Here is a 15,261-nt window from a genome sequence, read left to right as displayed (position 1 = left end):
TTTCCCAATTCTATTGAGAGAACTAAAAAGATTCTTCACCATAATGGCATTTCTTTCCAAAATTTTATTGACACGAATCTTCAATTTCAAAAGCATAGGTCTCATCTTTTGCATCTTTAATAAGTGCATGAAAAGCTATCATTGCTCTACCATTGTCTTGTTGTCGAAAAACATCTTATATAGTCTTGAATCCCATAACTGAATGGTTCTTTCTGATTTTTTCCCTTCCAAACTAGTAATAATCGTTTCATCAATTTCAATTATCCATTTTGGTGTTCTAGAACTTTCATGTCAATTATAATTAGGAGATATGTAAGGTTCTTGTGCATTGTCATGTTCGACATGGTCAATTATGCAATTTGCATTATGACCTGGTAGCATTTCATCCTCAAAATTTTCATTCTCTAAATTTTCAATTCTGGCATTATCATTTTCAATAGGTACATTTTAATTCCCCAACTATACATATTCATTATCTGACTCTATGATTTCACCTTCAACTAATTCATCATCAACTTGACTGATATTTAACATACCTTGTCTTTTCCTTCGGTGTTCCATTTTGTCCCTCTCCCTATATGCTACAATGTCTTCATTGGATACCTTCATTTTGCATTTAGCCTTTCAACGACTACTGCTCCCCATTTAGATGACAATATCAGACACCTAAGGTTATATTTTCAAACTTTTTTCGATTGGTTGGGCCCCAAAACATGACTTTTTGTAAAACTTGTGAAAAAAACTTCAAAAAGTGATGTTGTCGGGTTTGTAGGGACAGGGAATATGTTTGAAAATGATGCTAGTTATATCAGATATCTGATTTGAAATCAGATATTCGATATGCTCACAAAAAGATTTTCGAGGGAAAAAAAAAATGTGGGTTATAGTTTGTGAGTTATCAATTATTTGAGTTATATTACTATGTAAAGATATATTATAATATATATTATATATATATAATAACGTAACGTAAAGATATAACATATAATCTATTAATATATAATAATATATTATGTTATTCTTATTATAATCTATAAATATAATATATATTATTATTATTTTTACAATAATTTTATTAAACATAATAAAGTAATATATTATATATATATATATGTTATTAATATATAATAATATATTATGTTATTAGTATTATAATCTATAAATTATATAATATATATATATATATATATATATATATATATATATATATATATATATATATATATATATATATATATATATATATATATATATATATGTCCCTAGGGGTCCTAGGACCCCTAGGGACATATTAGAATCTTTCATATGGGTTGAAAGGGGCCATAGGGTGACCTATGACCCCCTTCGACCCATTATATGATGACATATGTCCCTAGGGGTCATATTAGAATGCTTCATATGAGTCAAAGAGGGTCATAGAGTGACCTATGACCCCCTTCAACCCATTACATGACGAAATATGTCCCTAGGGGTCCTAGGACCCCTAGGGATATATTAGAATCCTTCATATGGGTTGAAGGGGGTCATAGGTCACCCATTACATGATGACATATGTCCTTAGGGGTCCTAGGACCCCTAGGGACATATTAAAATCTTTCACATGGGTCAAAGGGGGTCATATGTTGACCTATGACCCCCTTCGACCCATTACATGATGACATATGTCCCTAGGGGTCCTAGGACCCCTAGGGACATATTACAATCGTTCATATGGGTCAAAGGGGGTCATAGGTCAAGGGTCATAGGGTGACCTATGACCCTCTTCGACACATTACGTGATGACATATGTCCCTAGGTGTCCTAGAACCCCTAGGGACATATTAGAATCGTTCATATGGGTCGAAGGGGATCATAGGGTGACTTATGACCCCCCTTCGACCCATTACATGATGAAATATGTCCCTAGGGGTCTTAGGACCCCTATGGACATATTAGAATCTCTCATATGGGTCGAAGGGGGTCATAGGTGACCCCCTTCGACCCATTACATGACGACATATTTTCCTAGGGGTCTGAACCCTAGGGACATATTAGAATCCTTCATATGGGTCAAAGGGGGTCATAGGGCGACCTATGACCACCTTTGACCCATTACATGATGACATATGTCCCTAGGAGTCCTAGGACCCCTAGGGACATATTAGAATCATTCATATGGGTTAAAGGGGGTCATAGGGTGACCTATGACCCCCTTCGACCCATTGAATGATGACATATGTCCCTAAGGGTCCTAGGACCCCTAGGGACATATTAAAATCATTCATATGGGTCGAAGGGAGTCATAGGTTGACCTATGACCCCTTTCAACCCATTACATGAAAACATATGTCCCTATGGGTCCTAGGACCCCTAGGGACATATTAGAATCCATCATATGGGTCGAAGGGGGACCCATTATATGACGACATATTTTTCTAGGGGTCCTAGAACCCCTAAGGACATATTAGAATCCTTCATATGGGTTGAAGGGGGTCATAGGTTGACCTATGACCCCCTTCGACCCATTACATGATGACATATGTCCCTAGGGGTCCTAAGACCCCTAGGGACATATTAGAATCATTCATATGGGTCGAATTTGACCCATTATATGATGACATATGTCCCTAAAGGTCCTAAGACTCCTAGGGACATATTAGAATGCTTCATATGGGTCGAAGGGGCCCCTTCAACCCATTACATGATGACATATGCCCCTAGGGGTCTTATGTAGGAGTTGATGAAATCCAACTCCATAGTCACCAAAATCACCTACATGCAAATAGCTTGCTGAAGAGAAATCGAAGGAGCAAGAGCTTGAAGCAAACAATGCAAGAGAAAATATTTCACAATAGAAAAATGAAATTGCTATGTGAATGGATGAATTTAAAATGAGAGAGAGACCACTTATAAAGGCCTCAAGGAAGCTTGTAGAACAAGTTGGAAGGAGGTAGAAGATAAGGTTGACAACCAAGCATCCACAAAAAAGTGGAACATGCTAGAAGGGAACAAACTCCCGTGTTGTCAACAACTAACCACTACAACTATTAAATACTAAATATTAAATAAATGCATTAACCTAAGTAAGCTTAAGTAAATAGAATAAATAATAAATAAATAATTAATTATTTACTCTAACACCCCCCTTTAAGTGCAACTTAGGGAAATGCCTTAAGCTCACAAAACTAAGATGAAATGCAGAATGGGTCTTGGCAACAACGCCATGTTAGGTACCCATGTACAATGCAAGAAGATGCAACCTCTATAAATGGGGAAAGAGAGAAAACCACATGGGAAAAACCCTCCCCCAAAAAGAGATAAGAACAAACATGCTAAAAAATAAAGGAAGGAAGGAAGGAAGGAAGGCCTCAACAAGACCCCCCAAGGACAACTTCCATCAGAAATTTTTCAAGAGACTCTCTCAAAACCATAAGTACAACCAGCCCCCCCATGAGAATAGTCACCAAAGCCCGCCCAAAATGATGGAGCTCCTGTAGAAATGATCGAACCAATGAAACTCCAATGTGGAGTAAACAAAGGAACAAAACAAGGGAACCCCTGAATGAGAGGGGAAACTAGAAGGCCTAGCTAATGCCCAAAAGAAAAAGGATGAGAATCTTGAAATGGAATCCCCAAGGCAGGTGCGATGACACTATCATGAATGTCCATTGTAGTATCTACAAAAAGTGTACCTGGATTCTCAATGAATGAAGCTAGAGAATTATGTAGAGCAAAAGAAGAATCCTGCAGAGGAGAAAAGCCCTCAACTAGATATGGTGTAGCAACCAAAATAGGGATCTTAGGAACAATATAAAGGTTCAAGTATCCTGACTGCACCACATGATGCTTCTACGAAAGAGAAGTAGTGTGCTCCAATAATGGAGATGGTGGACCAAAGTGTGAGAAGGTGTAGAGACGAGTGGAAGGATCAACTACCCCTGTAGCAATAAGACCTCCTATTACACGATCTTGAATGAAGACTAAACTAGCAGTGAACTCAACTATCTTCCCTGATCCACTACATATAATCTGAGAAATCGAGAGAAGGTTGGCAAACAAAGATGGAACATACAATACATCATTGAATATACCATCCTGGATGTGAACTTAACCTTTCCCACAGACTGTTAGTGCAATGTTATTCCCCATGAGAATATGAGGAATAGGAGAAGCCTCAAGAGTAGAGAAGACACCTTGAGAAGATGTCATTTGGTGAGAAGCACCTGAATCTAGTATCCAAGGAACTTGTGAAGATGTAATGGTAGCCTGTAATGCATGACCCTTTCCAAGATCTGATGTAGATGTTGAAGATGTGGAAGAAGACTGAAAGGAAGATCCCTGTGAGGTAGAAGAGGATGGAGAAGAAATGGTGCTCTTCTGAAGAAGAGCTTGCAAATCTGCAATTGTTTCTCATAGCCATCAAATCTCTTCTAAAAACAATGTGTCTCATCATGAGATCCTTTCCCACAATAGGAATAGGTACGGGTCTCAGTCTTCTTTTTCTCCTTCTTCTTAGAAGATGATGAACTAGTAGAAGAGGGATCTGATATTTGCTTCAACTTCTGCTCCTGTGTAAGCAGTGCTTGTGACTGTAAACCTAAAAGTGAATCCATTTGAGTGATCTTAGACTGTTTACAGGTTAACCAATCACAAAATGTCTCAAAAGAAGGCATCCTATGTCTATCACCCAAGGCATCCATAGTGGAGTAGAAAGTGGAAGAGAAGATCTTATACTTTTCTCTCAACTTTGAGAGTATAAAAAAGATACACTCATTATCTGTCTTGGTTTTCCCACATCCCTGCAAAAGTGTACGTAGAGATTTGAACTTCATCAAGAAGTCTTCAATGGTGAGAAAGTTGTTAGGTGTCAAAGAAGTCAACTCTACATCTAGCTGAAGTACCCGAAACTCATTCACTTGGCCAAACAAAGTTTGAAATTTGAGCCAATAAGCTCGTGGAGTAGTCAAACCATCCAAGTGAAATAGTAGATTGTCTAAAATCTTCAGTGTAATCAATCCCATGGCCTCATCCATTTTGTTACTATGCTAAAGAACCTCAAAATCTCATGTAATAACAGGTTGATTCTCATCCAAACATGACCATAAACCCCTTGACATGAGAAGTCATGTCATTTGTGCCTTCCAGGTGTGATAGTTGTGTGGTGTGAGACAAGTCACAGATGGATCCACCATTGAGAGAAAGAAGAAGACAGAAGTAGAAGGGTCTTATTTTGAATTAAATTACAAAAAAGAAAATGCTCCCCCTCACAATGTATAAATTGGGCACTCTTTACTTAGTGCAATTATAATAGCCAATTTAGGGCCTATTTTTGAAAGAAATATTTTTGTCCATAGAACCTATAATCTAATTGTAGATCTGGAAAGTAGACAAAAAAATATACACTTAAAAAAAGAAAAAGAACCTGATTATGTGTCCAGATGAGCTCATACTAAGCATTTGAAGTGGCCAAAATTGAGAATTGCAAGTTGCAGAAAAAAATAGGAACATAGATCTCAAACCACCAACACCAATGTGTAGATCACGAAATCCTACCCCAAAACAAAAAAAATTGCTCAAAAAAATGAGTCCGTATGAGGGAGATATCACTGTTTGAAAACCACCGCCGTAGTTTTTTTTTTTGAATCACCGCTATCACACCTCCAAAAAATAAAGAAAAAAGCCCAAAAAAATTAGATCTATTATATCAAATCCTCTTTCTCCTTTTTCTCCAAATACTGAAAAAAATGCTCTTCCTCTCGATTGAAGAAAAAATCACAAACAAACTAGGGTTTGTGTCTCTGAATCGCGGCTTCAAAAAAATTCTTCGAACAAGAAGCAACAGGGAGGCTCTGATACCATGTAGGAGTTGATGAAATCCAACTCCGTAGTCACCAAGATTACCTACATGCAAATAGCTTGCTGAAGAGAAACTGAAGGAGCAAAAGCTTGAAGCAAACAATGCAAGAGAAAATATTTCACAATAGGAAAATAAAATTGCTATGTGAATGGATGAATTTACAATGAGAGAGAGACCACTTATAAAGGCCTTAAGGAAGCTTGTAGAACAAGCTGGAAGGAGGTAGAAGATAAGGTTGACAACCAAGCATCTACAAAAAAGTGGAACATGCTAGAAGGGAACAAACTCCCGTGTTGTCAACAACTAACCACTACAACTATTAAATACTAAATATTAAATAAATGCATTAACCTAAGTAAAATTAAGTAAATAGAATAAATAATTAATAATTAATTAATTATTTACTCTAACATATTAGGACCCCTAGGGACATATTAGAATGCTTCATATGGATTGAAAGGGGTGATAGGGTGACCTATGACCCCCTTCGACCCATTACATGACGACATATGTCCCTAGGGGTCCTAGGACCCCTAGGGACATATTAGAATGCTTCATATGGGTCAAAGGGGGTCATAGGTTGACCTATGACCCCCTTTGACCCATTACATGATGACATATGTCCCTAGGGGTGGACCCCTAGGGACATATTAGAATGCTTCATATGGGTCGAAGGGGGTCATAGGGTGACCTATGACCCCCTTTGACCCATTACATGATGACATATGTGCCTAGGAGTCCTAGGACCCCTAGGGACATATAAGAATCCTTCATATGGGTCGAAGGGGGGTCACAGGTTGACCTATGACCCCTTTTGACCCATAACATGATGATATATGTCCCTAGGGGTCCTAAGACCCTAGAGACATATTAGAATCCTTCGTATGGGTCGAAGGGGGTCATAGGGTGACCTATGACCCCCTTCGACCCATTACATGATGACATATGTCCCTAGCCCCTAGGGACATATTAGAATCATTCATATGGGTTGAAGGGGGTCATAGAGTGACTTATGACTCCCTTCGACCCATTACATGATGACATATGTCCTTAGGGGTCCTAGGACCCCTAAGGACATATTAGAATCGTTCATATGGATTAAAGGGGGTCATAGGGTGACCTATGACTCCATTCGACCCATTACATGACGAAAGATGTCTCTAAGGGTCCCAGGACCCCTAAGGACATATTTGAATGCTTCACATGGGTTGAAGGGGGTCATAGGGTGTCCTATGACCCCCTTCAATCCATTACATGACAACATATGTCCCTAGGGGTCCTAGGACCCCTAGGGACATATTAGAATTGTTCATATGGGTTGAAGGGGGTCATAGGGTGACCTATGACCCCCTTTGACCCATTACATGACACCATATGTCCCTAGGGGTCCTAGGACCCCTAGAGACATATTAGAATGGTTCATATGGTTTGAAGGGGGTGATAGGTTGACCTATGACCCCCTTCAACCCATTACATGACAACATGTCCCTAGGGGTCCTAGGAACCCTAGGGACATATTAGAATCTTTCATATGGGTTGAAGAGGGTCATAAAATGACCTATGACCCCCTTCAACCCATTACATGACAACATGTGTCCCTAGGGGTCCTAGGGACATATTATAATCCTTCATATGGGTCGAAGGGACAATATTATATTTAATAATTATATTATATTGTATATTTTAATATAATAATAATATATTATTAGATTATATAACAATAATAATCATATATGTTACTAGATTATAGATTTAATAACAATAATAACCATATATATTATTATATAGAATAATTTTTTCATATAATAGTACTATATATATATTTAATAATAATAATATATATCATATATATCACTATATTATATTTAGAACTATATTATATTTAATAATAATAATCATACATATTACTATAATGTAATAATAATTATAATTATAATAATATTAATGTCCACACATTCACGAAATAATTTTTTCCTCTAAAATTGTCTAAAGTTACCCTCTTAAGTTTATTTCCTTTTAAATTTGTCTCCCTCCAAATTTAAAATTCAAAAAAACTTCCCTTTTCAAATTTCCCTCCAATTATGAGTGTGAACTTGCCGGGCCTGATCAGATATCCAATTTCAAATCAGATTTACCAAGCCTATTCGGTCAACCCAACAAACGTGTTTGAGAAGGGTTTCAATGACACTTAGACTTCGAGTAGCCATTTGACAATGTTATTTTGATCAAAATTGAATGAAATGGAAAGAGTTTTTTAATATCACTCTCGAGATTCCATCGATATAATTGCTATCAAATTATGAGTTCAATAAGTATTTATTAGTTAATTTTCAATGAAGATTATTGTAAAGTGTTGATTGACATACTGATTGAAAAATCGCTATAACTTTCAAACAGTATAACATTTTTTAAATCTAAAAGTTGTGTCACATTCTATGCTTCCCCTAGTATAAGAAAAATAAAAATAAAAATAAATTTGGTAAAATTTTCTATTAGTTAAGGTGGTTAGACACGGGAGTTTTTTTTTCCAAAATTTTTTTGGTAGAAAATTCATATTTAATTATTTATTTGGAATAAAAATACCCAAAAATATGCGTCACCTCTGGGCATGAGTCTACTTTTTATATCTATAATTATATTTTAAAAATATTATCATTTGATTTTGATTAAGGTAGTCAAACATACAACTACTTTTTATTTTTGCCCTAAAATTTTCGTAGTACTACATTAAAATTCAAACTTTTGACTAATCAATTTTTTTTCTCCAAATAAGGCTTAGTAGTTTAGAAACTAAATTCAATTTCCTACAGATTATTTTCTTACAAATTTTTTATATAAAGTCCATAACCACTTTAAAATTATGTGTCAAGTTGACATAACCCTAATTTGCTGATTTTACACTGCCACTTAAGGCCATAGTTTGGTACACCATGATCCTGCACATACCCTTATTTTAAATTTGCCTAGATTGATTTGGTTCTGCCCATTATAGTTCAAAACTAACTGGCCTAGTTGAAATCTATTAAATTCCAAATGCTCATCATGCCATACTTTTCGCGTATTCTATGTAACCTCCATTGCCCATTGTGCCTGCAATCGTCGCTCATCAAATTTATTTAAATTATACAATCTCTCCCTCAAGATTTCCATATCTCCAAGCTTTTTTTCAATCACAATCCTCAAACTTGGTACCATGAATTCTGTTGGTTGCCACTCCTTGTCATCAATAATTGTATTCTTGATTCTAGAACCTTTGCTCCGTACTAGTGCAATTTTTATCAAGCCCTTCCTCCTTGTTTCCTATGTAGACTATACAATGTGTTTTTCTTGTTGTCAACACAATTCTACTATATTCATGGTGCAGTGTAACCTTTTCTTTCTACACAGTCCATTCATCATGTACTGTACGGTGAAATCTTTCCTTTTTCTAGGTTTGTGCTATATGTTTTTCCCTTTAGCTTCAATCATAACTGCCTTTCCTTCTTCTACTTCTCTTTATTCTTCAAACATTCATTTTCCTCTCCTTTCTTTCCTTTGTCAACCCTTAACATATCATAGCTTAGAAAGAGCTTGTAATCCTCCATTTTCCAGTGGAGTAGTTAGTTCACCAAGTCTAGGTTATCATTATTCGACTCTCCTAATCTCAATACTCCTTCATTCAGTTCCATTCTCTTCTATCTTTCATCATCACTTTTGCCTCCACCTTCTGAGTCTAACGATGTTGCCTCCTCCCCCACCATCTATGTGAGTAGGTCAATTATGAATTTTTTGCTTCCACATTCCATGGATAGGGTATTTTGTTTCCAATCATATTTCACTTTTGCTTGTACCAGCCAACCCCATCCAAGGATAGCATCATACCCTCTTCTTTTCAATGGAATCACCACAAAATCTAATAAAATTGATTGTGTTCCAATAGTTATCGATTGTGCCATCAAGGCTCACAATTCCTGAGTAACTGGAATGTAGGTGGCCACAACGTAAGTTGTCCTAACTTTTTTCATATATCTTCTAGTAACACATTCATGCCTGACCCTTCGTCCGCAATTATGTTTGTTAGCATAGTTCCCAGAATGCCCATCTCGACTACTATCGGATGCCTTCCCATCATGAGTGCTAGGAGCATTGGGTCTACTATTGTCATTCCACTACTGTCCCTTCCTATTTCCTCCATAGCTTTCGAAAGCAGTGTCATATTCAGAATGGTTGTTTGTAACTATGGCATTGTGAGAAGAAGATCATTTAATTTAATAGGGACTTCTATTTGCATCACTTGTCTTATCATGTTTTGTTTAGCTAAGTTCCTTTTCAAGGTATCGACAATGTCTTTTACTTACAACTTTCCTATTTTCATTTATCTTTCCAACTCTGTTTGTGCTTGTTGTAACCTCTCATTTTCTTCTTTTGCATAAGGGTATTTCACCTTCTTAGCTTGCTCATTTGTAATGGCTAGTACCTTCTCATCACATGCTTTGATACATAGCAAATTTACCCCCTACTTTGAGCATTTTGAATCATCGTGATCTCTGGACCACACCATCTGCATAAGAGCTATGGCATCTCCTTCATGGAATCTCTAGCGAAGTGCCCTTAGAGGTTGCATGCACAACACTATATCATTGGTCATCCACTCGTGTCATATTGAATTTGACTCTACCTTCCATTATTATTATTTCCACCCCTTCCACACTGGTTATTATTGTGATAACCTCCTGAGTTTGCATCATTGTTTGTGTTTGTTTTGATAGATACTTTTTGCCTCAGTAACACTTGTTGGTGTCCTTTTGACTTCATATTAAATGGCACTCCTTTATGGAATGTCTGAAAACCAGACAAATATCACAGAATTGTTTCTTTGGACATGAACCCTTTGTGTGGCCTTCCTCTTTATAGTCCGTACACCACAATTCTCCCTTCACCGAGTCTGGATTCTTTTTCAAATTTTTGAATTCTTTCATCATTAATAGCATATCGTTCTATAATGCTCAGACTTTCTTGCTTGATTCTTCATCACTACTACTACTTTTGGATGATGAGTCATCTGAATCCGACAATTTGTGCTTCTTCTTATTTGTTTTCTATTCACTTTCCAGATCCATCACCTTATTATACACATCTGTGTATGGTGCTAGAAGCACAATCTTCATTTTCTTTTTCAAAGCGATTGTAGCCCCTTCACAAACTATCATTTTTTCAATCTGTAAGCCAATTGGCTCTCCATCTTCCCCACCAACTCTTTCAACCATCTTGCATAGGCATGGATTGTTTCGTTCTTTCCTTGCTTTGTGTTGTATATCTTTGCTACAGTTTCATTGTCATCTCTTATCAGTCGGAACTCTGCTATGAACTCCTTTCTAACTTTTTCCCATGTAGTTAGCTTTTGAGGATCTGCATCTGCAAACCAATCAATTACTATGCCCTGTAGGGTCGCTAGAAACTGCCAAACCCAATCATCTTCATCTCTTACACTATTTGCTATTCATATTGTTTCACACATCTTGTAGTGTCTGATTGGATCTATCATTCCATCACCATTAAACTTCGGTAATTTCTCCTTTGGTCTTTTTATTACTACTTTCTTATGATTATGAGGCACCTATTGTGTACCCATGTTGTTCCATACACCTGTGTTGTTCTGCACACTCGAGTTGTTCTCCACTCCTGCATTATTTTGTACCGGTGCGCTACTTCAGATAGCCATCCTACTTCCAACAACCACATTACCTAGTGAGAAAATATCTTCCCCAAGCGAAGTTGTTTAATTCTCTCCTTGTATCCGATTGTCAGATGTATCACAAATAAAGAGTTCACTCCACGCTCATGCTCCTTCAACACTTCGAGCTGTGCAAGTTACTTCCCTTCCATCTGGATTCTCTACCCTCGGTGCATACAAGTTAAGGAACTCCTCCCTTGTCTCTTCCACCAAATTTAATCGTTATCGAGTCTCTTCTAGCAATTCCTCGACACTCCTTAGTCTTCTAGGTGAATGCACTCCCTCCGTCTGTGCCCCTTCACCCCGTCGATGTACATCGGCAATCTGCTGAAGCTTTTATCTATGCTCTGCCTATTGTGCTAAAATTAAAACTTCTCATGTTGTGCGTATTTCATCCTTATCTTTTATATTATTCCCATCTTTATTAAGAAAATTAGGCATTAATCTTCATCACACTTCCTTCATTCTAGGTTCAACTAGCAACATTGCCAAATGTTTACTGTACAGGGTAAAAGGTTACTTATCACATGTAGTATAGCAAGATATAACATAGAACGAATACTTTATTCATATATGAAATATGCTCATTACAATGATTCCAATGATGTTGATGCTTACAAAGTCCATTCCGGATGGTGTACATATACCTTCCTGAAGGGGTGACTCAATCGTCACGCGCCCTTTCCAATACTATTCTACCCGTCAATTGCAATATAGAATTTACCGACAACAAGGTTCAAGCTACATATGTTTTCCTTGGTGGGCTGTCAAGCATTGATTGGGACATTTGAACCTGACATATGGGTGTTAAAAAATTTGTATAGTATAGCACGACTGGGTATAGATATTTTAAATGATTTCAAGAGTATTCAAGCAGATTGAACCATAGGACAACACTCACTTCTAGTTACATTTGGAGTTGAAACTACAAAGTGGATTTGTGTTGGGGCGATTGACATCAACCAACTATCAATTGCAAGTTATCTTTTTGCAATAGGGAAATTATATTATGCTTTTGTCCCTTCTTGGTCTGGTCACTCCACAAGTTATTCTACCATACCTACTTCAGAACCCTATTAAATACGATGTGAAGAATCAGGCTAGTACACAACCATTTCTTGTTTTGTGTTTGCTTGTCATAGCCCTGGCAACAAGTTATTGATGACAATAACTTTGGTTTGAGATAAATGAACATCCATTTTTTGTATCAAGATATATTTTGACTGCTCATTACTGAAGAGTTGGATTAAATACATACATAGACATGTTGTAACACATCCACACTCTTTGTAAAAGAAACAAGAATGTTGCAAGCTTCACAAAAGTAAGCAACACCACATAGTATTAGTTATTAACCATTTTGAAAGCTATGATATTTGTACCAATGGGGTTGAGCCCCTTAATGTATTTCTCTAACAAGAGATCTTGCAACAAATTATCATGTGGCCCATTTATGTCTAGAGAATCCAAATAGACTCCAATAAGGATGCTGAGATTTGCTGAAATTTTCTATGACTATGCCTGTAAATCCCTACAAACTCTAGAATCTTCAACCCTTGCCTTCAAAACCTCACCATGAACCCTTCTCCTTGTAGACTGCTTGCAATAATGCTAACCAAATCCTTCTTTTGTTTTTTTATTTTAAAAATGCCTTTTGGAAAATTGTGTCTGAGCACATACTTTGGGAGTCTTTTGTACAACAATGAGATGAATATTTTGTGCCTTATGAATATCAACTACTTACTTTTAGTTACAACATGAAAAGCTCATGCTTAGGAACCTCTTGTCACTTCAATTGATCAGTTTGGCAATAATTGCTCATTTGGACAGTGATTTTCAAGCAAAAGTACCATCTTTTGAGTCCTTTTCTACTTTGATTTCAATAGAGAAAGGACATGCTTTTGGGGTTAGATCTACCATTCATTAATTTTTAAATTTTCTCTATATTTTGGTAAAGACCCACACATTCTTGGAGATACTTCATCATGACATGGCTCTCAAAAGCACATTTTTAGAGGTATACATATTTTTTGGTAGCCACTTTTTACTTTCTTATATAATTTACCCAAAATTTTCTTCTTTCAATCTTGAATTCTCAACTACACTTGTCCAATGGCATAAAAAAAGAATCGATAACTTTCTAGGATGTTGGACTTTTCCTATGAGATGCAAAAGTGATTGAGGAACAACACAACATTCTGTAACTTCCCTTGCCAAACTTAAAAGAAAAGTTACTATCATACCAAAAGGATCCGTGCACAAAAAACTTCATATGGGTGCAACTAAATAAAAAATGGTAAGGGAATAGGCAGTCAAGCATCAACAAAAAAATACAAATTTTACTTGACATTAAGATTCAGAGTTGCTAAATTGTATACACTTTAATGATGAATGAAAAATCTTTTTTATTAATGAACCATTCACCAGAATCAAGCACATATATTGTGCAGTGGATGGAGATAATTTATGCATAAGTTATAACTTTAAAATATCCAATAATGAATTGAAAATTAAAATTCATAATCTTGAGATATCCAACAATGAATTGAAAAGTAAAATTCACAAGATATGATTATTAAAGCACACTCAATGAGGAGGAGAAAAGAGGGTTTTGAGGAAGCCAATAAATTATAAGGAAAGTAATGTAAAGTGGTCATCACCTTATCCTTGACATATTATTACTAGTATATAACTCATTCTAATACAAGTTGAATTCAATAAATAATCTAAAAGGGGAAAGAACATTGTAAAGCATACAAGATAAATGCATTTAATAAATATAGGGAAGTATATTTAAAGATGTAGTATGAATCAAGGGAGTCATTAAGGACATAAAGCAATATGTGGATTATAAGTATAAAGTGACATTAAGTGAAGGATACAAATTTACATATGTTTGTTTCTTATACATGAAATAATCATCTTTCATATATATATATATATATATATATATATATCATTTTACTTGGAGAACTTGTATACTCGTGGGGTAAATATATATTGTAAACCTTATATTTTAATATAAAATAAATCTTAAACTTATCCATGATGTTCAAAACTCTATGTTAGGAATTAAAAGTGGATTAATTAGGGTGAATACCAAGAAGAGGAAATTACAACAACATTTTAGAGTTTCTAATTGTCCATTGAATTATTTTCTAGAAGATTAACTTTTTCCAGTAATATCTTAGATATCAAGTCAATTCCATTTTTTTTCAAGGAAAATAAAATGTGATATATATTATTTATAAATTAATAATTTTTTTAGTTGAATATGAATATTAGAATAAATAGTTGAGAATCCAAATGAGTGATATAAATAGAAGAGAACTGAATTAAGCAAAAATTTCTTAATCCACCCATTTATTGATATACCTCTTATAGGAAAGATGAATCAATTTGCAATATTATTCAAAGAGCCCAAAATAATGATTAAAATCTCCCGGGCCATTTAACCAAGGATTCTGTATCTAAAAAGACGCAAAGTGAAATCATGATAGCACAAGATAGAGAAGGTCCAAGGGCCATGAATGAGTTATGAAAAAATAAAATAACCTAATCCATTAATAATTAAACCTTAAAAAAAGTGAAGAGAGAAAGTAAAAATGACTAATTATTAGTGACTAATTATCTAGTCACTTAGTCATTTATTTGGTAGTTTATTTAATCACGTATGCTTAGGTGACTAATTATTAGTGTCTAGTCATCCACT

General features: G+C 35.7%; 1 pseudogene; it reads left to right on the top strand.

The window, feature by feature from the left end:
- Window positions 1–12,711, top strand: part of LOC149565196 (chlorophyll synthase, chloroplastic pseudogene) — a 33,719-nt pseudogene extending 21,008 nt beyond the window's left edge.
- The last annotated feature ends 2,550 nt before the right edge of the window (window positions 12,712–15,261 follow it).

This window comes from Cupressus sempervirens, chromosome 3 (genome assembly GCF_028749045.1).
Source record: "Cupressus sempervirens isolate cs-2001-9-10 chromosome 3, ASM2874904v1, whole genome shotgun sequence".
Taxonomy (NCBI): domain Eukaryota; kingdom Viridiplantae; phylum Streptophyta; class Pinopsida; order Cupressales; family Cupressaceae; genus Cupressus; species Cupressus sempervirens.
The sequence above is the reverse complement of the archived record's forward strand: the minus strand, read 5'-3'. Positions and strand labels throughout refer to the sequence as shown.